Source organism: Melanaphis sacchari, unplaced genomic scaffold (assembly GCF_002803265.2).
Source record: "Melanaphis sacchari strain LSU unplaced genomic scaffold, SCAv2.0 Contig7_pilon_pilon, whole genome shotgun sequence".
In the NCBI taxonomy this organism is placed as follows: domain Eukaryota; kingdom Metazoa; phylum Arthropoda; class Insecta; order Hemiptera; family Aphididae; genus Melanaphis; species Melanaphis sacchari.
In genome coordinates, this window is record NW_020271560.1 from 7,116,836 (window position 1) to 7,144,466 (window position 27,631).

General features: G+C 23.5%; 1 protein-coding gene across 1 annotated transcript in view; it reads left to right on the forward strand.

Annotated features, from left to right (window-relative positions):
- The first annotated feature begins 17,868 nt into the window (after positions 1–17,868).
- Positions 17,869–27,631, forward strand: part of LOC112601703 (1-phosphatidylinositol 4,5-bisphosphate phosphodiesterase) — a 50,703-nt gene continuing 40,940 nt past the window's right edge. Inside the window, exon 1 of the mRNA XM_025349444.1 lies at positions 17,869–17,981. The gene's annotated coding sequence lies outside the window, so the exon portion shown is untranslated. The remainder of the gene's footprint in view (positions 17,982–27,631) is intronic.

Below are 27,631 nucleotides of genomic sequence, written 5' to 3' on the forward strand. Positions count from 1 at the left end.
CGTTTACACAAATGCTTTCGAAGTAGGTGTCGACGTTATAATATAAAACTGCTTACACACTGTTTATGTGACAATCTATTGTAATTAAATTATAAATTTGTCGATTAAGATTAAACGTTTGGAGTTTTTGGATGATATAGTTCAACATTTAATATCTGTTATTTATTTATTATTAATATTTATCAAGCCTGGGCATAAACGAGTTAAAAATTAAAGTTAAGTTAATTTTAACTTTTTTTAAATTAATTTTCAATAACTTAATTTATAACTTAACTAATTTTTATTGGTAGGTATTAACTTAATAAATAACGAGTTACTTTTAATCATACCCAAATTAAGTAAATTTTTAAAAAAAAATTCCATTTTGATATCATTTACTTGTTTAAAAATGTATAAAATTTGTTTTAATAAATTAAAAAATGATATTTTATTTTATTTATCTTTTAGTACCTACTACTTAATTATTTCTACCTGTATTTTAAATTTCCAAATTTAGTTATTTTACGTATAGTAAATCTATTTTTTGGGATTAATAATGTTTATGAATTTTATAATTTCAAACTATTTTACTGGCTATTTTATATATTAAAAAAAAAATAATAACAATAACTTAACTTAAGTTAATAAGGTAATTGAAAATTTCCATATAACTTATAACTTAATTGAGTTAAAAAAAAAAATTAGATTAACCATTAACTTTTAACTTTTCCAAATGTATTCTATAAATTTAACTTAACTCAGTTAAAAATTATCATAAACTTGCCCAGGCTTAATATTTTTTAACTGTGACACACAGGTGCTTAAGATTTTGACGCTTATATCTTCTACCGGAAAATTACTCGCCAATTATAGTAGTCTTTAACAAACATCACGTTGCTGAAACCAGAACCGGAACTAGATGATGAAATGGCCAGTGAAATAATTGCGGTTATATGTTTGCTGAGCACAAAAATTTGATAAACATCTACAACGAACAATCAGTGTAAGATCGCGGAATCACGGCTATTGATGACAACCAAAACACTGCTATCAAAATTGTTTATGCCAAAATACCCCAAAAAACTGAAAAAAACCACGCTGTTTTACCTCGTATTTTAATTTATAATTTATATGATTGCTTAGCAACCGATAATGATCCAAATCAGTATTATTCACTGGAATTATTCATCACTCGTGGATTGTGTGCACATCAAAATAATTATTATAAAAAAAATGTTATATACAGTTATCATGTATATTTTAAATATTAACGTCTTGATAAAATCAAATATTTGAAAAAGAAAATATAACGTTAAAACAAAATGAAAGGCCACAGTTAAACTATTTTCCAATTTTTATAATCTTATAATATGTACTTATATATAAATTAATATCACAATATAATAAGGTATAAAAGATACTCGTATAAAACATCTTAAAAAATGAGTAGTTTACAATATTAATAGTCTAATTATACTAAATAAATTAACCAACGTTACGGTTCAAATCTCAAATTAGTTGCTTTATTGTTAGAAAAAATATAAAGAACGAATAAGTTTGAATATGAGCTTGTTAAGAGGTCGCCCGTGCGCTGTCTCCTTCTTACAAACGAACAATATAAAAAATTTCACGTTCACAATAATATATTTACTTTATTATTTTTAAATTTAAAGTAAAAAATAAATAAAACAATAATAATAATAGCCTTATTATAGAATTTAGAATTATGGTTATTAACTAGAATAGTAGAATATTTATACCTTTTATTGATATTTTAATTTTGGAGTAATTCATGAGCATTTTGGAACTGTAAACAAGACAATTATAAATTTAATAGTAAAAAATATTATAACTTACTTTTATAAATTTTAAAAATATCATGATTTGCTTCAAAGTTCAAAGTTAAAATATCTTATATTAATAAATCTTATTATAATACCTTCAGAAATTTGTTATGTATTAATCTTGCTTTAAATTTTATAATATGGCAATTGACCCTAATTTTAAAAATAACAGAATAAAATATATTATTATGAATGACAAAATAACAAAGTTAAGTGGTGTAGCTTTTAAAAAATTAGCAATACATTTTTATTTATACATACCAGGAAAATCATTTTGCTATATAATAGGCATAGAATGTACTTCTTCATTAAATAGGTTATTGTAAAACGTGCAACCCCAATTTCTAAGTTTTGTTTTTTCATTCAAGTATTTAAAGTATTTAGTATGTAATTTGTGCCTTAATTAGATACATTTACCAAATTTGTACAATTTCTTGTTTGTTTCGAATAAAACTCAGGTAGAACTGGAAAAGAGAATGTTACTAGAGCGTATTTACGGTCCCAACATTTACTACAGAATTTTTATATTTGTTTCCAGCTTTTGTACAACTACTCCCCCTTTAAACTTCAAATAGTGATTACAAATTTTATCATGAGTGTTTTACTATGAAGACTTTTTAGTTCGTTCTCTCCATATTTGTAATCAATACAAGTAACAACTTTGTATCACGAATAATTACCTTTATATTATTATTAAATTTTTCTTTTGATAATCTTACAATTTTTTAATTACAGCAAAAATTAACCAGCACAATATCATATTATATTCATTAGTCTTTGTGACTAAAATAAGACTTATATTTCAATAAATATTTTATTTTGTAAAAATGAAGAGTTATTACATTAGTTATATGTACATATAATAGCTAATAACGATCATTCCAAATTTTACAAAAATGTAATAATTACTACTTATGTCACCTTTAGGTATTAAGTTAGAAGAAATTGTATTAAATTAATGATTTATATATTATAAATGACAGTTTTTTAATAATAATTGTATTCATCACCTTGATAAAATGTGCTTTTAAATTTCCTAGCTCGGACTTAAAAGATTTAAAACTTATAATCTTTATGCCTGTGTACTAAATACTAAATACATTCTCTGTTTCTTTTCTTTTCATTAATCTCTGCATTATAGAAAATTAGTCGATTAATATCAGTAAAAAGTTATACATAATTATACATCAAAATTTTATATTTTTATTAAAACCATTTTCGAGCTATAAACAAAAAAAAATTCACAATAAGTATTATTAATTTTATTGTTACTTTATCCAATAAAATATTTTGACCTCTTTCCTAAGATGATTCTTCCGTCTAGCCTCCGTGAGTCATGGCCAAAATAATTAAACAATATTATAAGTTATAACAATTACGATGACGCTATTAAGTATTATATTTGTATTCATTCTGCAGATTTATGGTTAGTTATTACGATTTAAAAAAAAAAATTCTCGTACAAATAATTTTATATATTCTCATAATAATATTTAGTCATAAGGTACTAAGCTAAAATAATATACTTAAATGATATAAAATATGTAAAAATAATATTTTATAGATTATTTCAGGAGTTATAACTAATTAATATTAACTTTTTACATCAAAAATGTTATGATATCTAATACTAAAACTTTTTTGACACTGGTTTATCGTTTTCGATAAGTAATTAACATAACCCATAGAAACGACGAGGTCATAACATTTTTTTGACCAGAAAATAGAACGTGCCGGCCATATTTTCGTAGTATTAGATATAACGTAATATGATTATTACATTTTATATATAGATAGGTACACGAATAATAGAAGAGCGTATTTCCAATCAGTAAATTTTCTTGGCTTGCCCCAAGTGCGTAGTATCATCATATTTATCGGCGAACCAATTTTAATGAAATTTACAGGCGCAATAAATAGTTTTACTTTTATAAAAACGTGTCCTTTATCCGTTTATCAGAAAATATTGAGTTTTGAATGAGTAGAGATTTAATGTTAATTTATTATTTTTTTTTAAGCTACCTAAGCAGACACACATTGTGCTATACTACGTACACTGTATAAATTTTAATGTTAAACTAAATTTACAGAGCTACTAGTTTATATTATTATTATAAGTTAATATTATAATAAATATTCATGGCTATAGAACGATACATAATATAATATTAAATTTTAGCATTATTTTTGTATTTATAATCTTTTTTTTTTTTTTTTTTGATTAAAAGTGAATAAAATGTAAATATTAAGCTGTAGTAATAATATTTAGATATGATAGTTTATGGTAATTTATTATTAAATATCAACGATTCTCTTATTTACAAACATTTATTAAATTAATTTTAAATTTTATATTAAATTAAATTTACACTAATTTTTTGTTGACTTATTAAAAAAAATATATATCTACATTTAAAATACGTGTTAATTGGAATTATTATTATAGGTACCTTGTTTAGATTATAAACAGAACGGTGTTAAAATTTAATAGTGATGTGTGTGTGTGTGTGTGTGTTTTTTTTTTTTTGTAATCTCTCATCGACTTTTAAGGCAATAAAAATACTTCTATTTTCAACTATGAGCATAGTTCTATTTGTAAATTAAATCTATTACTTTGGGGAGTAAATTACAAAAGATTCCCAGTACCAACCTACTTTTTTTAATAATAAAAGAAAAAAATTAGGAAAACAATGAACACTAAACCAATTGTTAACAAAATTATTATATTTATTTTATTATATAATTCAAAAACAAATAATAATCAATGCTACTTATTTATAGCTTTCTATGAATCTATTTACACTTATTCAAGGAAATTTAGTACTGAATATTCAACTCAAATGTTGACAATAATGAATAATAGTATAAAATTGATAACACAATATAAAAATATACTATTATAATATTAAAATACTTAAAATAATATATTAAATGCATTGTTTTCTTTAAAAATTAAATCAATCTATACTATAATACCAATAGTAAAATAAATTACTTTAATAGAAATATCAATAAATATATCATGAAATACACTTAGTTATATAAACTGACATACCGTCTTCGTCTAGGATCATTTTTCACATACAATCATCATTGAATTCAAATTAAACACATCCATTAGTTTAAAGGGCGTAATTTATAAATATTTAGGGAGGAAGGCTAATATATAGTTATATACCAACTAGTCTAGTTAAATCTTATATTACTCACTTTTAATTACATAAACTCGCATTTTAACATTACCTTTTATTATATATTTTATTTTTAATATAAATCATTATTAGATAGTAACGAAATAAAGCAATAATAAATAAATCAACAAACTTAAATACATTAAAAACATTGAAAAACTTTAATATTCTATATCTTCTTGACAAAAAAGTAAAAACTGACTATACAAACAGAAAGTAGATATACTACATAAAATAATAGGTACTTATATACAATTATCTTTATACTTACAATAATAACAAATTTATATTAATTGTGGTCTTCTTCCTCTTTGGATTGATTATACACTAAATTAATCAATAATTTTTTTTTAATGAATTAGATACATCTTTTTTGTGTTTAAAATTGCAATGTTACTAAGTCTTTCTTGAACAATAGTATTTCTAGTCTTGAGACGATGTAAAGATGAAAAAGAGCGCTCACAAGAAGCAGAACTCATGAAAATCGATGAATATATTTTAAAAATTTTAAACATATTTTCAAATAAGAGTACTTAGACAAGTTAATTGATTTTAAAAATCTTTCGGAATGTTACTTGATAAACACATTTTACCAAATAACTTAAACTTTGTCTTCAAATCCTCTATTATAATATGATATGTATTACAAACTTTCAAAATATTTTCATCAGAGAAGTTTTTGTTACTAACTTATGCAACTTTGAAGAGTATTAAGTATAATGATATCGTTTTCCTCAAACTTAGTTTTTATGACATTGATTGTAGTATTTAAGACGGGAAATTGTAATAGACTATTACAATGACTCACTCGTGACCTACTGTACGACAGAGTGGTAAAAATATAAAATTATAGTAAGTTATTGGATAAAAACAATAATCATATTTTGTTATAAAATAATTAATGTGATACAATTTGGTCGCTATTACTTTATGCAATAGCATTATAGTAATAAATTATTCAAAAAAGTTGAAAATAATTTTAACCAACTGAAAACTGTTTGTCAATTTCATGAATTATTTGTATATTTGTCGTCATTGTTGTTCCATTACAATATCTAATTCAGCTACAATAAATCATTTGAAAGATTAATTTTTAGCTTGTCGGCATTAATTGAATAGAAGTCAAAAATTAAAAAAAAAAAATATTTGAATAATACTCGCAACAATTGCCGTTCTACAATAAGTTGTTATTTTACATAAAAATCGATATCCGTTTAATGTTTTCCTGAAAATCTTTAATTTTATGTTTAATCGTTTGCTTTTATAACAGATTGTGTAAGTAAATTGATCAGATAACATTGTCCATATAGAACCAACATACTATACAACATAATATTATATATTTATATATAATACAATATAGTATTATGATATGCATATACTTAAATCATGGCATATAAAACACACTATAAAAGGTAGTTTCAATTTTATACTATATTAATTAAGTGACTTAGTTATCTGTCATATTAATCTCGCAACAAACATCTCTTCTTGTACATTGCTATAATATTTTATTACATGGGTTAAAACAATATTTTTTTGGACCTTGATCTAAACTACTAGTAACGTTATTTGAACTTTCAAAACAAATTAATTATACTATGAATGATATAAATATTTTTTTCGTTAAACTAAATGTTATAAAATTGTAATACGATCGGTTTTATATCATACAGCATACATTGTAGAAAGTGGAATCAAGAATTTATTTTGGCATATCTATATTATTTAAAAACTAATAATTCTGCGGCAGGTTAATTAGGAAATTCCACGAACATTGCATTATAATAATATCATACTTAAATTTTCAACAAAAGTATTGGTTTAAACTGTAATACTTTACGGTAAAATGTTTTGCGTCAGTCAATCCTATTATAATAATATTATTTTATTTATGTTAAATTTAATGTATAATAGAATTTTATATATAAATAGGATTGATTTAAATTTAAAATTATCAATCACTTTAACTTTTAATGCTAATTTTCTAAGATTGAAAAACGGTAATAAATAAACATTTTCCATTTAATTCACAGGCTAAACTATAATAATATTAATCATAAAATACTCGTATATTTATTTACAATAATATTATGTTTATTTAATTTTGGTATCGTTTCGAATTTCCAGAGACTGAACAAATAAACAAACACAATGATTACGGTTTTACCTACCTCTGTTATACGATATTATTATACATTATCTTTTTTTTTGTCAAAACTAAAAATTAAAATTTATATTATTGAATCATAATACTAATATATTTTCAAAATATGTTTGATGTTTTTAAATACATTTTGTTTTTACTGTTACAAGAATAAAGTCTCTGAAAATCTCAGCTAGGATTACAGTTTAAAAAAAAAATATATACTTACTTAATTTATTTTATAGTCATATTTAAATCGAATGTATGAAGCAATATTTTTTTTTCACAGTTACCCAAATATTGGTATTTTTAAATGTGATTGGAAATAACAGTATGCGAATAATTTTAACATAGAGGATCTTTCAAATTGTATGTGATAGGAGATTTCACTATGGAATATTAAATTCCGATTTGGAATTATAATATATTATGTTTAAGCTATAATGTGCAGTTAGTCTGAATAAATGTTTTTCCACTTATTTGCAATTAACTTGATTACCTAAAAAATGTGTTTGTCAACATAATAATTAAACAATATTACAGTTGAAAAATTTATAATTACTTAATTTATTTTTCAGTCATATTTAAATCCAATATGTGAAACAATATTTTTATTTTTCATTGTCACGAAAATATTAGTATTGTTAAATGTAATCAGAAATAGCAATATAAATATAATTTTAACATAAAGGATCTTCCAAATTGTATGACAAACAGTATGGCATATATTAAAATTCCTATTTGGAATCATAATATATTTTGTGTATGAATCGTACACATAATATATTATATTGTATATTCACTTTTATGAATTACAAAATGGAGATCAAATTATCTGTCTAAAAATATTTTTAGTAAATATAGATAGTCTTAGACTATCTATATGCCAAATTGAAATACCAAGATACAAAAAACTCTTCAATAACTGACAGAAACATTTTAATTGTTAGTAGTATTTTTATGTAGTATAAGGCCACTTGATTGTGTAATAAATTATTTATTATCCAGTAGGTACCAGTGAACCATATACTATACATTTAAACAACAATTTTAGATGTATAAATGATTTAACTGAAATCAAAATATTTAAACTTAATCACATATCGTATCATTTATTTGATTGTAGAAACTACAACAACTAGTTAAACGTTAAACTTATCAACAAATTGTACATAATATGCACCTAGTTACCAAATATCCAATTGACATGCGATTAACCAATTTAGATATTTTTTTATTTGATTAAATTATTAAATAAAATACGATATGTATGTGATAGGTAAAAAAAATCATATACAAGAACTTTGTACTTAAAATTTATTATATAATAAGTGCATTATTAAAATTTAAATACTTAAATATGTGAAATATTAAAAAGTAAGACTTTATTCACATTAACAACTCACGAGCACAATTAAATTATTTTTTATAATCTTATAAGCTTATAACTAGACTTTGGAACTTATAGTTCTAAAAAATACACAAATATACTTCTAAAATCAATAAAATATGCATTATAATATGCATTTATACACATTAAAAAAAAAAAAAAAAATTGACCACTAAATCTTGGTTAATTTCACTTTTAATTTAAAAATGTATATCTAATAATTAATAAATAGTAAACAAAAACTAAAAATTATTGATCAAAGATACAACTTTTATTATTGAATATGCAACAACTAAATTTAAAAAATAAATATTTACCTTCAACCTTTGAAAAAGAATTAAATATTTATAATTTAAAATAATTTTTTTTTTTTTTTTAAATAATAATTATACAAAAAAATTACGATAATTTTAAATGGCATAACTTTGCTACTTAAATAAAACAACTATTTTATAAAAAAAAAAATGTTTTCTTTGTAAAAATTACATCATTAATTCTGCATCATTTTGAGTTTCTTGAAAATTATATTGTACGATTAAAATACATTTTTATACTTTTGAATGTAAATCTCCGACGATTACTGGATAATAAATTTTTGTGAATTGAAAATCTCCGTTTAACGTCTACAGAAGTAATTGGAACATTATTAAAGTATGCTAAATCATCATGTGTTATATCTACAAGCAAATTTTTCAAATTTTCCATTTTGCCACTTAATATTTTATACATTTTCAACACAAGCTTATAACAAGAATTTTCATCTAAAACATCATTCATTTTATTTACAATTGGTATGGCCTTTATAAATTTCAATTGACTGATTTTTATTTTTTGTGTCTTCAATTATTTTTAACAAATCGGACAGCTTAGTATCTCTTTTTTCTAAAAATTTTATCGCTCGAGGTAAAAATTTAAAATTTGTTTTGATAAATGTTAGTTACTGTAAGATTACTTTTTAGCGGTTTTAATTGATGCTATATCATCATCATCAAATGTTTATATAACTGAATGAATTTTTGAAAAATGTTCACAGTAACACAAGGTAGCATTTATCCAAGTCCCCCACCCTGTTAATATGGGTTCTGGTGGCAACGGAATCTCATTGCTTGTTATATTTAAAAATGTTTCAATACATACAGAAAGTAATTTTTGAAACACTTATTTATCTAAGGCTACTGCTTTATCAACCTTTAAAAATTCGTCACGAACTTTTTCGACAATTCTATGAAATGCACGAGCGAGGCAAGTTAAATGTATGCATTTAAAATAAAGAGTATACATTTTCCCACCTTTACCATGTATGGGGAAGCATCATTTACAAACAATAAAACATTATTTTACTGAACTACCTCAGGCCATAATATTCTTATAGCTTTGTCAAATAACTTAAATATAGCTGAATATGATTAGTTTTCTCTAATTTTTCGGTATGCAATAAAAAAATGTCTCCTGTCCTATCAATTTCCAGTGTTCCAATAACAACATTTGCCACAAAACGTCCGATGACATCCGTAGTCTCATCAACAGATACCCTAATTTTTTTTTTTATAAACATAGTTTCTAATTTTCAACAGAAATTCTTGATAAATGTCGTCTACGTACCCTTTACGTAGAGTGGTTTCACAAGGTATACTTTCATTCGTATATTTTTCTAAAAAGCTTTTCAACTCGTCGTTAGATAATTTATTCAACGGAATATTTGATAAAAGCAAAACTTTACACAAATCTTTGTTGAAACAACTCTTGTTACCAAATCTGAGTTTGAAACTAATTGTTGTGTTATCTTATTTTTTTATTTTAATTCTATTTTACTGCTCTACAATGCTTGTCAGTTTTTAGGTGTTATACTACATTGAATCGTTTATAATTTTCTACTTTTTTTTTTTACATAGTACACAAAATAAAACGTGTCCATCGGATGTAAATGTATCTTTAAACTCCGAAACAAAACTTTGTAGTCGGCTACTCGTAGATTGCTGTACTTTCGGCGTTACGCAATGTTACAAAATATACTCGTACGACGTTTTATGTATGATTGGACGTTGCATAGTTGCGAGACACGAAAACAACGACAGATAATAATCGACTGAACTCAATACTGAACAAATAATCTATTATTCTATATCAACTACTATCTTTATCGACATCCGGTCGATATCTAGCGGGTTTACGGTTAATATTATTTATACTTACACAAAAATTATAACGAGATTTTTTTTTTTGATCGGTTGAAGTATGTATAATATATATTTATAGTTTTTAATTTGAAATTTGAAAATTTTCTCAAAATATACAAAATAAGTATAAAATTTCAAAATATGCACATTCAAATTTTTTATCTGATATTATGGCACCGAGAAACGAATTTATTTCACACTCTGTTATATTTAATAATAATAAAAAAAATTATGCAAATGCTATATTTCCCTAAGTTTGTTTATAACTTAATCGTTTATCTACTCAACGTATTGTCATGTACTTCACGATAATCTGCTATTAGGTATACTTACATATCATGTAACCATGAACTATAATATTTGTAATCGTGCACAGATACAAATAACAGCTGTTCAAAATTAGTATTTAATAATATTATTTCAATGATTTTAGCCATAGATTAATTTACTTTATGATTTTTACCTTATTATAAATCAGCCTCTAATCAAGCATCATCGTATTTTTCCGTGCCCATATGTATTTTGTAATGGAGACAAAGGGATTACACGCAAGTATGCGTCATGTGTAAGTGACATTAATGATCCAATTACTTATAATATGATATGACAATAAGTTATTGTAGCAAGTAAGTTCAACGATTATCAGTTATCACCACAATTTATTACTTATAACATCTGGTCTTTGTAATTGGCAAGTATTATTATGATCAGTGCTGCAAACGGCGCAAACACCTTCAGTGGGGTGATAAGTGTATACCCTGCCAAATGGGCATTATAAAATACATTTAGGGGTACAACTCAAGTTTACAGTACTTACCGAATTGATATGAAAAATATAATATCATTTATCCTGAGGCATACAAATCTTAATTGTTACGATATCTACCGACTAGGTATAACATATTTCCACACAAATACCTCCCAAACCACCCAACTTTGAGAAACTCTATCTTGTCAACGAATTAACAAAAAATTACAATTTTAACTTGATAATTCATAAGAAAAAAAGCCTTACTAAATTATCACATTTTTAGTATGGGTTTCTATTTGATAATCAATATAAGAGCAAAAACTATTAAACAGTTATAAAATTCTAGAACAGCATAGATCTAAAATTTTGAAAGAAAAAAAAATTGAAAAAAAGTGAATATTTTTTGAGATAATGAGTGTTTTACGCTTGATGAATCACTATAATATATAAATATATATATATCAATTATATTCAATACAATTTATTAGCGATGGAGCTCGCTTCTCATTAGCCGAATGACTCAATTTTTAACACATAAATGTTAATAAGGTAAAATTAAGTGAAATATTAATGCACTAATACAAGTAAATGATACGTCGTATTTTTTTTCAATATTTCCGAGAAAATATTAATATCTGGTTTAAATACGATTACTATTAAGTTTATAATATTAACATTCTTTTTTAAAATAATAAGTTATACGTACTTATGTGGTATAATTATTATATTAGATTTTTTTTTTAATTATTATGCAATACTCTAAAATCATTTATATATCTATATATATTTTTAGCTGTCAATATATGGATAGGTAGAGTCATTGTGAATATGTAACTTTGTATTTTTTAGAAAACTATATTTTGATATAACACTATACTATGATTATCGTTTGCATGCGATAAGCTCGTCGACTTTATCGTCGCCCTCCTCCCCTCTTGTCTATATGACATCGGCGTCTTTGACCACCGCTGTCCAAAGGGAACTCACTCTCTGGTCTCGTTCAACATCGTCGAAACGTTTCCGTTAACTCTCTGGTCTCGTTCAACATCGTCGAAACGTTGCCCTTAACCGTAGTCCGTATGTGCCATTAACTCTTGGCCCGTGTATGCCGTTAAATCTTGTGCCCATTGCGTCGTGTGTTTTTACATCTAACAAGGGCTTTGACCTTTTAAGTCGTTGCACATTTATTTTATTATAACTTTTATGCCGTCATTGTATCAATCGCGCACGTCGCTCTTGCCGTGCATAAATTAAAATATAATATAAATACCTATTATTTCACGTGGGCTTAAAGATCAAGAATTGGCATCAAACAGTATAATCCATACTGGTGTTCCAGCAGAGATTTTCACGCGATCACGTTGTTCGAGATCCAAGTCGTTTATATAAGTGATATCCATGATTTATTATTATTGTTATTATTATCATTTGTGTTTTGTATACCGATTATTATTACTAATTCTTGTCATATTATTTGGGAGCCCTATTTTTTACTGTTATTATTAATTTAGTACATCAATATTTCTAATATATAATATTATAGCACGACGGTGCGTAAAACAAATTTGTTTATATTTATTATATTTATTTTTGGTCACCCGTCCTTTTAACAGGTCACCTTATTACTATAGTTATTATCAAGATAAATCTCTGGGTATTATTTTCATTTTTATAATATTTTCTCATCACCATTTAAGGCCAACCGCCATCCCCGTAGGAGCCTTTGTGGTACAGAATCGAACAAAAATGAAGATGATAATAATATACTTAGTGTTTATAACCACAGTCCACAGTATAACGTGAAACGTTTTTAGATATTATGATAAAAGGAGGCAGAATAAATCAACATTTTAGACTGATACCAAAATGTTGTGCTTTTTAATAATAATTCATGTAATATTAAATTTTAATATTTACTGAGGAAAAATATGTAGAAATCGATTAATTAACATTGTAATAACTCAATTATTTTGAATTGAAAAGGGCAATTGATCCAGTAGGTAGTCCCTTGGCGTGTTATTAGCAGTTTTTTAGACTACCATTTCTTTTTCAAGCTCCAATGTAAACTTATCACTTATCATATATATACAAGGCTTATGGTTATAGAGTGGTAATTGGAGTTCGTGAAGTTAATATAAAACTAAAAAGTATGAATAATGTAATTACCGAAAAAATTACCTAACTTGAACCTATGTAAGATGTTGGCCATTAATAATAAATAAAAATAATAAACATAAGTTACACGATTTATTTTTTCCAACTAAAAGTGACTTTTACGAATAAATGCTAAGTGTAAATACAGATTAACAATAAAAAATAATTAGAAAACTTGAATTTTTGACTTTTCCTTATAAATTATTTTTATTTTGAAAAAAAACCATTGGAGTTTTTCTTTTGAATTAGTTTGATGGCTTATTATTTTATTTTTTTTTTTTTTGCGTTAATTATATTAGCTATAGTAGTATAACTCTCTAAACTTACTTAAATTATGAAAAGTATATACATGTAACCTATGCAATGCGGATATAATCTTGTTAAATAGTTTTAAATAACAAACTACTTACACTAATGTAAAAATTAAATCCTCTACAGTTTTCAATAATATCATCGGATTTGAATGTATGTTCAATATGTGTAAATTATAGCGTATTTTGTGCTATTGCCTCTAACTAATCATTAAAAAAAAAGGTATTAAATAGCTAAAAACTTTTTTTTATTTTAACTATTAGTTAAAAATATAAAAAGTTATATGTATATCTATTATGAAAACGTATAGTTTTTTCCAGTTAATTTAAAAAATTGTTCATTAGATTAAAATAATGTAATTAATTATTTCTTGTTTAATCATATTGTATATAATCAATTTAAATAAAAATAAACAAATAAATATTTCTTAGTTAAATTATTTAGTTGAAACTATAAATTTATAAACGAATAATTACATAAACTACTACAACTATCCCAAGAAGGAATAGTAAGTTGCATAAAATTATATTTACAAATATAATTAGTTATTATTTAAGAAATTTTTAAGTTACATTGCAATCATTATGCGGTCTTGGTAATAATCAAAAAAAAAAAAATTTAATTTTAATGAATTTACTGAATTTTTTGCACATTAATTTTAAATGTTAAATAAATTGTTACTACTTACTAATGAATAATAAACTAATAACTTAACAGTTAACATTCGTTAATCAGTTTTTCCATTAACTTTCTATCTTTGATTAATAAAGATATCAAGTTATGGTAACATGTTTAATAATCTATAATAACATTTTAATTTACAAAATATTAATTTAATTCTAATGATACGTAAAAATTACACAATTTATATTTTGAACTGTACAAAATATAGTATTATGTAAATACTTAATGTGTGTAATAATATAATACAGCTAGTTTCATAATATATAACATTATTGACTTGTTATCATGGTTTAAAAAAAATATTAATTCATTTTTAATAAAGAGAAAATAAAAATAAATTTATCTTACAAAAGGAGTAGGACAGTGTAGACTGTAGCATATTATAGTCTCTAAGTGTAAGTAAAATACACAATGTGCCAAAGAATACGATACAAAAAAAACTGTTTATTAATTATTCCGATTGTATTTTGAAGTAAAAACTATAAATAGTACATACAGATTAAGTATACTGTATATAATTATTTTATCTGAGATGATAATAAATGATAATCCAGTATTTTGGTCAATATACTTAATTCAATTTTAACTTTAAACGTCATAATATATGATGGTTCAAACGAAAATTCATAAAGTGCAACGCATAATAAATTCCTAATATTATTATTTGTCCAAAAATGTACCTATACGTGTAATATATATTGTGTATTGTTTCAGTTATTCATTTTTGTAATGTAAATAATATAAATGTTATTTTAGCCTGAATATCGATCGCTGTTGAATAAGAAAATTATATTTTACTCGTTTTTTTGTATAATAATTTAATATTATAATGCGAAATTTAATTTTACGATCAAATAACGCGTCATTAGTTTTATTTGAATAAAGGTATACTTAATATAATAAACATTCAGCACGTTAATTTAATTTCATTGTCAATTGTTTTTTTCAACTGTAATCTTATGAACAACATAGAAAAAAATTATCATTTTAAATAAAAAGAAAAGAAATTAATATACTATAGAAGAAAAAAATGTTTTAAATTGATTGTTTAAAAAAAAAAAATGGCCTTGGTTATTTTCTTCAGTTGTAATTTTTACAATGCAATGATATTTTTAAATTTTTTCACCTCATTTTTAAATATCATATAGGTACAATAGAAAATTTTATATAACAATATAAGACAGTATATTAAATGTTTTTTAAATAAGACATAATATTTTATTATTTTTTTAATTTATTAAAGATTATACAAATCAAAACTTCTTTATTTTGTTTTCAATTATCTTTGGATATTTTGAATTATTTATTTTTGGAAAATTTTTATCGACAATGCGTCATTTTATCACATGTCATTTGAAAATATAATAGTTTCTACACGTTTAATACGCTTATATATAATATATATATGTAATATTTGTAAATGTCCAGTGCGTGCGATGATCTTTAAATTCATTAAACAATATTGTCGACGACCTATATTATGTTTTACACCGATACATCTACTTCTATCGTCTATACTATCATTGTAATCATTGTCCTGCATATATAATTATCACGTACGCACACACTCACATTCACACAATCACTTTAACACAAGCACTTACACATTCGCTTATAGTCACAATGGTGTCTAAATTGACTGCAGTTGGACTTTTATTATATTATATACGCTAGTACCATATATTGTCCATATTTTAATAAATAATGCAAACATGACTACTATAGCTATACTATGATATAATATGTACCAACTATATATAATATGAAAAATACTATTTGAGTGTCTATTATATGATTATAATAAACAATATATTCAAATGCAAAAATTGATCATTTGTTTCTAACCAGCGCATTCTTAGTCAGTGAAGATCCAACACCTATTTTATATTATTACATATAGGTATGCACTAAACGGTCTAATCGCCTATGTAGTTGACTTAACCATTCAATATATTATTATCATTTGAGAATGCCGAGAATTTCAAAACATACGAAATACCTTACCAATATCAAATAACTAATAATTGAAACTCACTGGTATGGAACTACATATAAATTATGGGTGATATACGATTGCGAACGGACTTTTTCCCATAATACGATTACGAACGTTTTGACTTACCTTTAATCGTGTTAGTCAATAACAAATTTTTAAAATAATTAAATAGTAGGAAAAGGATTTTTTGCAATCACGCTACCAAAATAATTTACATAGCCCTATGGCCAAAAAGTATATAAATCTAAAATTGAATTAACATAAAAAAAACTATTATAATTATAATTTATAAAATCTTCAAGGATCTAATTTTATATTTACAAAAAACTAGAAACTCCTAACTAAGAAAAAATTTAAATAAAAAAGAAAAAAATGTAGAAAAACTACTATTTTTTTTATATTTATTTTTTATTTTTTTCAGTTTATTAATTATGTAACAGTATTATTAATATTTATACTCCAAAGTTATTTTAATTATACAAAATATAACACTTCATATTATTTTATATAATTTTATTTTAGTTTGTAACGTGCTATAATGTGACGTATTAATATCGAATAGTTTTTATTTAAAAAAAAAAAAATTTTAATTGAATTCCCGAACAAAATTAAACATATTCAGAAATTATAAAATTGGCAACATAGCCTATAAAAACGTTTGCAATCGTTCTTTTTTTCGGCTAAAAAGGCAAATTTTTTGATAAGCGACATCCGTTCGCAATCGTGTTACACCCATAAATGATAACATGATGTGCACTATTAACCGATTAGATCTTGATGCCCTTTATTATACGAATTAATAAAAAAAAACAAAAATGCTTGATCGTTTTTGATCGTTTTTGCCTGTTTCAAAAGGCAAGCCGCCGGAAACATGATGACTAACGGTATATATTATAATAATATACAAACGATCGCAGCAGGCGAGACAAAAAAACGACGGGATATTATTTTTTAACGTCTGGCGATCAACCCTCCCACCCAATTTGTCTGTCAGTGCCGGTCGTCGTATCAGTGTGTGCGTATTTGTGAGAGTTTCCACGCGCGCTTTTCCGATCGATATTGCGTTTTGTTTCGCCGCCGCCAGCCAGCCAGCCAGCCAGCTACACGATGGCGGGCGGGAAAGGTTTTCGTGAATGTATGTTGGGCGGACGGACGGAGCTGAGAGGAAAAAACACGCACGCCGCTCTCGCACACACACACGCCGACACTGCACAAACGTATATATCACGCGAAATCTTTCGCTACCGTAATCAGTACTTCCTTGACCGCCCACGCAGCAACATCGCCGTCGACGTAGCTACCACCACCGCCACCGCCGAAGTCGTCAAACGGCACCGTGTTTGTCCGAGCTGTCCCGGTAAGAGCAACTATCGAATTTTATAGAGTATAGTAATAGTAATAATAATAATAATAATAAGAAGAAGAAGAAGAAGAAGAAGAAGAAGAAGAAGAATAAAATCGAATGTAAATGTTGAAATAACAATCATGGCAATAATAATATGAAATAATGCCTATTATAATATCATGTTTATAGTACGTAGATATTGGTTCAGCGTTAAAATAATAAATAATATTACATTGTTTCGTAGTATAATTAATTATATGCACAAAGGCATTAAAATGCATTACGATTTACTACCGTCATAATTTATATTCACCTACTTATATTTAATATATATTAAACATGTACAGCAGCATAATTTTTTTTTTCGTTTTCATCGTGTAATATTAATAATAATAGATAGATACGGGTGCATGTAGTAGTTTTAATCGTAAATAGAATAAGTTCAGTAATATGCGATGATAAGTAGGTAGGTTATTTTTTAATTTTTAATATAATACATACGACTATATTCAAATGTGTAAATAATTCATATTCACCAGTAGTTTTGGCGCGCGATACGATCGGTGCTCATTCTTAACGTGTACAATAATAATATAACATTAGGTGTGTGTAGAACGATTAGTATAGGTCGAAAGTTTTTTTTTTTTTTAAGTGCGAGTGGGGATTTCAGATACGTATGAAAAGCCCATTAGCCAAAGTTCGTTATATTTAAATGGTTGTAAAATTATTCACATGCCCGCCTTAGCTCCACTTTAATTTTGTTTAATGTATAAATCATATGTAGGTATAGGTATAGTATATATTGATATTATAATTTGTAACAAAAACAGCTAAATGTATAAAAATAACATAATTTACATTGTTATATTATTATTTCTTGATTTATTTTTTTTTATTTTGTCAAGACATTTTAATAATTTATAATATATTACCAATATATTTTCAAATATAGGTGCGTTTTATAAGATAATTTATAAAATAATTCTCCAAGCATACTTACCCCAATTTTTCATTTTAATAACAAATTTAATCTAATCTGATTAATGGAACTTTTCAATACATTTAAAGATTATATTTAAAAAAAAAAAAATCATGAGATTTTTTATACTAAGTAAGGAATATTCTGTGGCGAGCAAACTCCTGTTTTCTAATTAAATTTTCCTCATTCATATGCATTATTTAATGGATAAATTTTTAATTATTCAGGTATCTAATTAAAATCTCGAATATGTAGTTTTTAGTTGTTAAAATATTTATTCTAAGGATAATAATCCTTAAATAGAATTTTATGAAAATTTAAAATTTATTTCATATTGGATTTATTGTTTATTATACTTATATAATTTTTACAAATTTTATATTTTGGTATTAATTTTCAATCATCAAATTATATAATAAATATTATCTTTCAAACTGGGCCTTAGTTCACAAAAATTAATAACTCAAAAACTCATTGTTTAAATTTTAATTTTGATACGTCAACATTTTAGAAAATTTATCTGCTAAATAATTTAATAAAAAAAGGTTTATGTGAAAAATAGGATAATTTGTATCTCCATATAGAACAATACTAAATCTAAATAATTTAAAATTATGAACTAAGTTTATTTAGACATTTTGAAAATCAATTTCTTAATAACTCCATTATTGAAGAGGAAATAAAGAGTGGCATTCTTGACAGACAGATATATTTTATACGTAAACATACACGCTTTGTACATTTTATATGAATTATAAAGCATTTTTTTTTTTTTTTTTTTGAAGATATTGTGGATAAGACTTATTTTGTTTTCAGAGTCGGGTCCGCTACAAATTATTTTTATTCACTAATATATTTTTGTAAATAGGTGAAAAATCAAAATTTTTTAAATAGAATTTTCGAGCTATAATTTTTAGAGAATTTAAGTAGTTTATTTCAAATAATAGGATGTTCTCTCAAATTTTATTTTTTTGTTACTTTATAGAGAGTCAAAAACAAAAATTTTATAAAAATTATAAGTAGTGTTATAAAAATTAAAAGAGTATTAATTGTAGAGGTTAAAACATTTAATTTTATAAGTTTCTAATATTATTTCTTTACACAATTAAATTTTCAAAATATTTTTCATTATTTTTAATCTATTTATTAGACATGTTTTGAAAAAATTTAACATTTAACAATATCTATAAAATTATTATAGATATAATATTATAATAATTATTATTATTATATTACAATTTTTATAGAAAAATAAGTTTAACTTACTGTCTAACAATAGAAATATGCATTAAATTATAAATTGTTTTATAAATAAATTATAAAATATTCTTATGAAAGTAGAGGTTGAATTATCATTCTGTTCAGAATCATTTTTCATGAGTATACAATGATTTATCAACAAATTAAAATTTGACCTGTCAACATCCATTGTAAACGAGATACACTCAACACATACTGTACAGAACAAGGACTTTTCACTTTTGTTTTTATTTTAATACGTAAACGAAAGTGTCATAAAATAAATTATAATATCGTAAATATTCTATATTATTATTTGCCATAAAAGTAATTCCGCCTAAATTGTACAGCACAATTTATTCTAAATAATAATATTAATAACAATTATAACAAATGATTGACATTTAAAAACGGGAAAAGTGTATTTAGGTAAACATAATTTCAACAAAGTATTATCTCTGGCTATATTATAAGTTATATGTATACTAAATATAAGCTGTGATTAATTTTTTTCGTAGTAAATTAAAAATTTAAATATATACATTTGTCATGACGAATAATTTTAGGATAGATTTGCATTTATATAGGTATTAAATTTATAAGCTATACCTTTATACATAAAATTACAAATGAACCTGTTTGTGCTACGAAAATATTTTAAGTGTATGTATAATAAGTGTGTACGTAACTCTAGGGAATTGGTATAATAGTATATAAAGTAAATTATGTATAAGCTGTATAATATGACATATATGTATGTGTGTATGCATGTGTGATCGAAGATCTAAAATCTTGAACATACTACTAATTAAAACATCTCAAAGTTAATTAATTAATAATAACTCATTCTTTTAAAAATAATTTTAATTATAGGCATATTATAGAGTAATTACTAATCTATTTAAAAAAAAATTATATATCAGTAGTAATCACTTACTTTCGGTACATGCTTAGTTATGTCGATACCAAAAAATTGTAATTATTTTGAAAATTAGGTTACATAACTAAAGTAGTTTAATGGTGATGTATCTGACTGTATCTGGGAATCAACGGCTGTTTAAATAAAACAATTTTAAACTATTCTATATTATTACAATGCTATATGAGCTTATTAAATTTTTTAATATACTGTATATTGTGAGTATATACACCCTGAATATAAATTAAAAACAAGCAAAATCTATTATACGTATAATTTATAAAATCTACATAATGTTAAATTATAAACAATTTTTTCAAGCTAAAATCATCCGAGATATTAAAATTAAAAAACTCAGCTAATCCACAGACTGGCAGTGTACGTGTTTCAATTATAATTTTACGGCAATCATTTATTTTATCCGTTAAAGTTTATGTATATTGCGCATTTTTATTTCTACATTTTTATATACAGATTTTACAGAATAGTTTTTGTGACCTAGAACACCAAAAGGCGAACTCGTGGAAAGAAATTTTGCCATGATGATATATCATTAGTCAATTTTCTATATTATCAGATGGTTATGTATAATATGTAACACATTAAATAATATATTTTAATATTATATTATGTAGTATTTTATTATACCATGGTCAAACAAAATAAATTAATTTGGGATTACTGATGACTAGGTTGCCCCAAAGCAATTTATTTGACTTATGGATTAGAATTTTTATATTTTAGTTTATAATAAGATAGATAAAAATTGATTTAAAATTTATTAAATTATTTAAAATATATTACGAATAAATTAGAATTAATGTAAAATTTTAAATACAAGGTAATGTATCTGCAATTATATTTATTATTAAAAACAATTAACAATTAAAAATACTGATTGATAGCTAAAAAATGTTATTATTTAGAAAATAAATTTGCAAATGTATATTATTTAAATGTATTTATTCTATTATGTATACCTAACATACATATTATTTTAAAATTATTTTATTAGATACCGCTGTAATTAGGATACTATGAATCTATGAATATAAATCAATCATAATACGATATAATTAAAACATATAAACTTTACAGTCATAATTAGTCATTGTTGTTATATTCAATACATTTTGAAAATATTACTCTTTATTGTTTCGATACATTTCAACATCATACATTAGTTCCAATTTGTTTTTCAAGTTCAATAATTTATCATTGTTCATACATATCTACATATTTGTAATATTTATTTATGAATAGATTGCTCTTTTATTTTTTATCACGATTTATTATTTTTATATTATTTTATTACGATAAAATTTATTCATCGACTTATTGGTTTGTATAAGTTAGAAGCAATATTCAGAATTATTTTTAGTACTTTTTTAACTGAATTACATACATATTAAATAGTAAAATTAATTATTTATGATAAATATTTAAAATTTGAAACAAAAAGATTTTAAAATATATCAAAAACTATTAATCTAAAAAATATAATACATATTACATACTTATTTTTTTACAAAAACTTTTGAAAAATAGACAAGTAGGTAGATGTAACTTTTAGTTAAAATTTTATGGAATATGTTTACATTATTCATAATATATAATAAATTATATCTGCAGTAAAAGTAAACCAAGTAATAATGTTAATCATTATTAATAAAATACAATCATAATTGCAATTACACTTTCATAGTTTTCTGTTCACAAAAAAAAAAAAAAAAAAACTAAATAAATTAAATTTGTTTATTTTTCTTAATATTTTTTAATAAGTCAATTCTTATTTTTATTATGTTTTTAACTAATACAATTATTAGTTGCGTAAATTTAAATTAAATAGATATTTAGTATATTGGATATTATCAAAGAATGTTTAATTATTTAGAAGAAACTAGAAATAAAAGTATTCTTATTTTATTAAAAACAAAAATTGACATTATAGAATTATTATTAATTTTATTTTCTATTATTATTACTTGTTTTATTCGTTGATACAAATAGTAGGTAAGTTTATCTGTTTTTCTTTTTCCTATTATAGATACGTTTATAAAACGATAACTATTACTTTTTATATGCTTAAATAATTTAATATAGTATCATAAATCATAATTATTGTATGAACAAATATGAAATAATAACTTCCAACGAAATGATGTTGTTTATGTTACAATCGTTTATTAATTTATTTAAAAAAAATATATACAATACTATGTGATATTTAATAATACTCGTAGTATCTATGTGTATTATGTACTCGTATGTTATTAAAAAAAAAAAAATTATCTCAATTTCTGATAAAGTCGATCCAATTTTATATTTTCATGCAATGCATATGTGTAGTACTATCATGAATTAATTTTAGATTGTCTATTCTTTATTAATACTATAAACACCTAATTCTAAAGATATGTTATATTTATTTTTGTACATGAAATATTATGATGATTTATAACTATAGGTAGTCAGTTGATTTTTTTCTAACAATTAATAGTAATTATAAAACGAAGTACTTTATTTGCATCCCATTTATAAGATATACAAGAATTTTACTATCGTTGGTTGAGTAGTACAACTTTTTTTTTGTTTTCCAGGATTCTCATGGTATAGTTTTAAGGAATTTCAGGGTTCTGATATTGTATTGCGAAATATATAACATAAAATTATAAATTATGATAAAAATTAATTTTTGTTTTTATATGATTTTTTTAATAGTATAAAAAGAAATGTTTACAAAAAAATTAAATTCAGAATTTTTAAGTAAAGTTAACATTATTTAAATATAATTAAATATTATACAAAAATTTTTAACAGTTATTCACAGTTCACGGCCTTTTTAATAATTATTACGTGCTTTGGTTATATATTTTTGTTATAAAATAGACAACAAATTATCTATACTGAAGCGTTTAAATTTTAAAGCTATTGATTTAGAAAGTTTAAAAGTGTGCTAACATTTTTAAATTGACTTAATTTATATTGACTTCAAAAGGTCTATTCACAAAACAATTCAGAAAATGTATGCCGCTTAAAACTAAAAATAACGAGCCCCACGGGTCGAGTTTTATTCGACGTCTTACATTTTATTAGATTAAATTTTTGCTTTTTAATAATAATTACTAAAATTGTTTACAGTAATCTATACCTATATATTATTATAATTTTATTTTGATTGACGCTGTAATTTGTTGTTAAAACATAAGAATAATCTAAATTATTAATAGTATGTATACCCTAAAAAAAGAAAAGTTTGCTATTCAAAACAGGAAAAAAACCACAGTCATTTTTCATAATAAAGATAGGTCTATTTAAGAATAATTATGATAGATATTTACTAACTATATTATAATATTAAAAAAGAATTCATTAATGAACACGACTCTCGAATTCGATTATTATTCGATTGTTAACTATTTAAAATTGACATATATCGAAATATTTCTATCCGTCTTGATTGCACTCAATCGTGTTTATTTACTGTAAATATAACCATTCCATTAATCATTTTTGTTTCATATCAATACTTAATAGACTATAACATTATAGTTTACCGTAGTTCAATTGGAATTCGGGAACAACCATAGTTTTAATCAAGATAAACTACAGGTGGTAGCACATTTTTCGGCATATTACAATCTTTTTATTTGTATAAAATACACGTCACTTATTCCAAGTCGAATTACACAAATAAAACATTTTGTGTTCAGCCCAATATGGATTTAATAGAACACAGTTTTCGAACTGTACTATAGTATTATTTCCGTTAATTAAAACATTTAATATGTGGAATTTTTTTTATTCCGATAAAAATCAAAACACGTACTAGTTCAAGTTTTAACAGTAATAATATTTACATAACAATACATTAAATTATCAAATTGAATGGTTGGAAATGATTTTAATTGTTGTGTTGTTAATATGATTCATTGGTCATATAAATCTGCAATTTTATTAAAGCTTTATAATATAATATTATAACTTCTGTACTTTAAAATAATCAACAAATAATACTTTACTAGAAATATTTAATAATGGTAAATCGATTTTCATAAACTATCTTATAAAATACATTTAAATTAATATCCTTTGCGTTTAAAAAATCAATTCTAAGGTTCTAATAAAAAGCTAATAGCTAATCGTTCATTAAATGCATTAAAATGTATAGTTATATTTACACAAAAAGTTATTATTAATTACAAATAATAAGAATGTTATATAATACATTGATACCTTTTATAGTAATAATTTAGATATTTCGATGTAAGTTTTAATTTTTTTCATAGCCTGTGACTCGTAGATTTGTACTTAATAAGATTTAATGAAAACAACATAATTTTTAATACAAGTACATCTTTTATACTAAAAATATATTAAAGCATGTTCTTATGAATCATTAGATGTAAAATAATATGTTCTAAAGTTAAATTATGATACGTACTTACTAAACGTTGTTCTATATTTAAAGAAAAAATAAATTTATTTTTAAATAAATTATATATATATAAAATAAAAATATATTTCCATTCACATTGATACCACTATTTTTTTATTTATTTTTTTAATAATAATAAATTTGCTGTACAACGCATAACAATCTTCCTAAATTTATATATTGATATATTTTATTTTTGTTGTAAATTTATTTAGCTATTATATAGACGAATTTTCAGTATTGTAGTATTTCGATTTTAAGCACACTATTATTACGTACTGAAAGGAAAATCAAGTGGATTTGTACAGTAAAAAATTTAACAAGGAACAAACTTTATTTTCACTTTCTTTAGATATTAGAAAAAAATAACAACAAGGACTCAAGAGACCAAGAAACTTTGTTTGCACATCGCACTGAGTTGCCGAGTCAAAAGCAGCAAATGTTCTCAGACAACGATATATTTTTCAACTTTCATTAAATATTATGCTAATAATTCAAGCATTTATGTGCACGTTAAGTCATATGTATTTATTGTCAATTCAGTTACTAAAAGTATTTTATTAAAATGTCAACTATTAGTTTTAAATATTTTTTGTACACATTTGCGTATAATAAAATGCGGTAAATATCGACAACATTTGCTAGCAAAAAAAATGATTTTATTTCTATTCTGTAGTGGTGCGACGTTTGCGCATTATACATATGTAGAAATAAATTATTATTAAAATAACTTTTAACAAGTATATTTATAAGCGTATAAGTATACTATACAAATTATACAAATAAACAACATTAGCGCCGTGAATCGGAAACGCACTACTTTTATTTACGCTATAAGCAAAAGCTCAAACACTATACTCGTGACCTTTAGTAAAATAATATGTATTATATTTCTGTTCTTGTTAACGTCCAAATACTTTTTTCCATGTACACGTGCCAAATGCTAATAATGCGAAACCTAAGTCATTTACTTACCTATATTCTAAAACTTTTCTTAGTAGGATTATGATATATTATATTATTATAATATACTTTTTAATAGACAATAACTATATAAATTAAAATTGAATTAATAATAGTAAAATATTATTATTTTTATAATAAACTATAAGTTAATTCATATTTTTGTATGAATTAAACTTAAAAAGAACTCTTAAAGTAACATTTTTACTGTGTTATAAAAATATTCTTTCATAATACTATAATATATGAAATAATCAAAAATGTTTTAATAGACAGAGATGACCATGATATGAGAAAAAATTATCTAAATATAATATTCTAGATACGTCAATTTTTATTTCTAGGTTTCTAAGTACAAAATAAAAGATACATTTAACATTTCTAAATACTAGATACTAAATACAAGATAGTAAACACTATATCGATATACAAATTATATACTTGATCAAATAATTATTATATGGGAAATATGTAATAAACTTTAAAAATATATCTGTAACCAAGTACACAAATTACCATATTTATAAACAGGTCTTAAATTTAAATTTATAATTTATAAAAAATAATAACTGAAAATATGCAAATATCTCGAGTCGATAAATCCCAATAACAGATTTTAATATAAGGTCTATAATTTAATGATACTCTGTGTAATACACTCTAATTTATAATATGCACATCATAAACTTTATTATTAAATTAGTGCATTGCGCAAACTACTTTATAGTGTTCGTAACATTAGCAAGTATTACAGCAAAACCGTCATTAAGTGCACGTGTATAATATAATATTACATAATATAATTTGCGAAAACTCTGAATTCCATTTATAATAATGTGTGTGTATGACAAAATAATACGTACATATGCATCATTTAATATAATATTTTGTACATGTCTGCATTTGTCACCACCACGGGATCCTTCTTATTGTATGCAAGGCATCCCATGTTAACAAGTTGTTTTCGTCGCACAAAAAATATAATATATAAAATTATGATATATTTCCCGAAAGTTCAACAACAATCATATTACTATAACGTCACATGTGAGCGATGTATTAGAATGCTCTTTTTAATATATAAACGTGTTTATTTAATATATTATTATTACTTGTATTATATT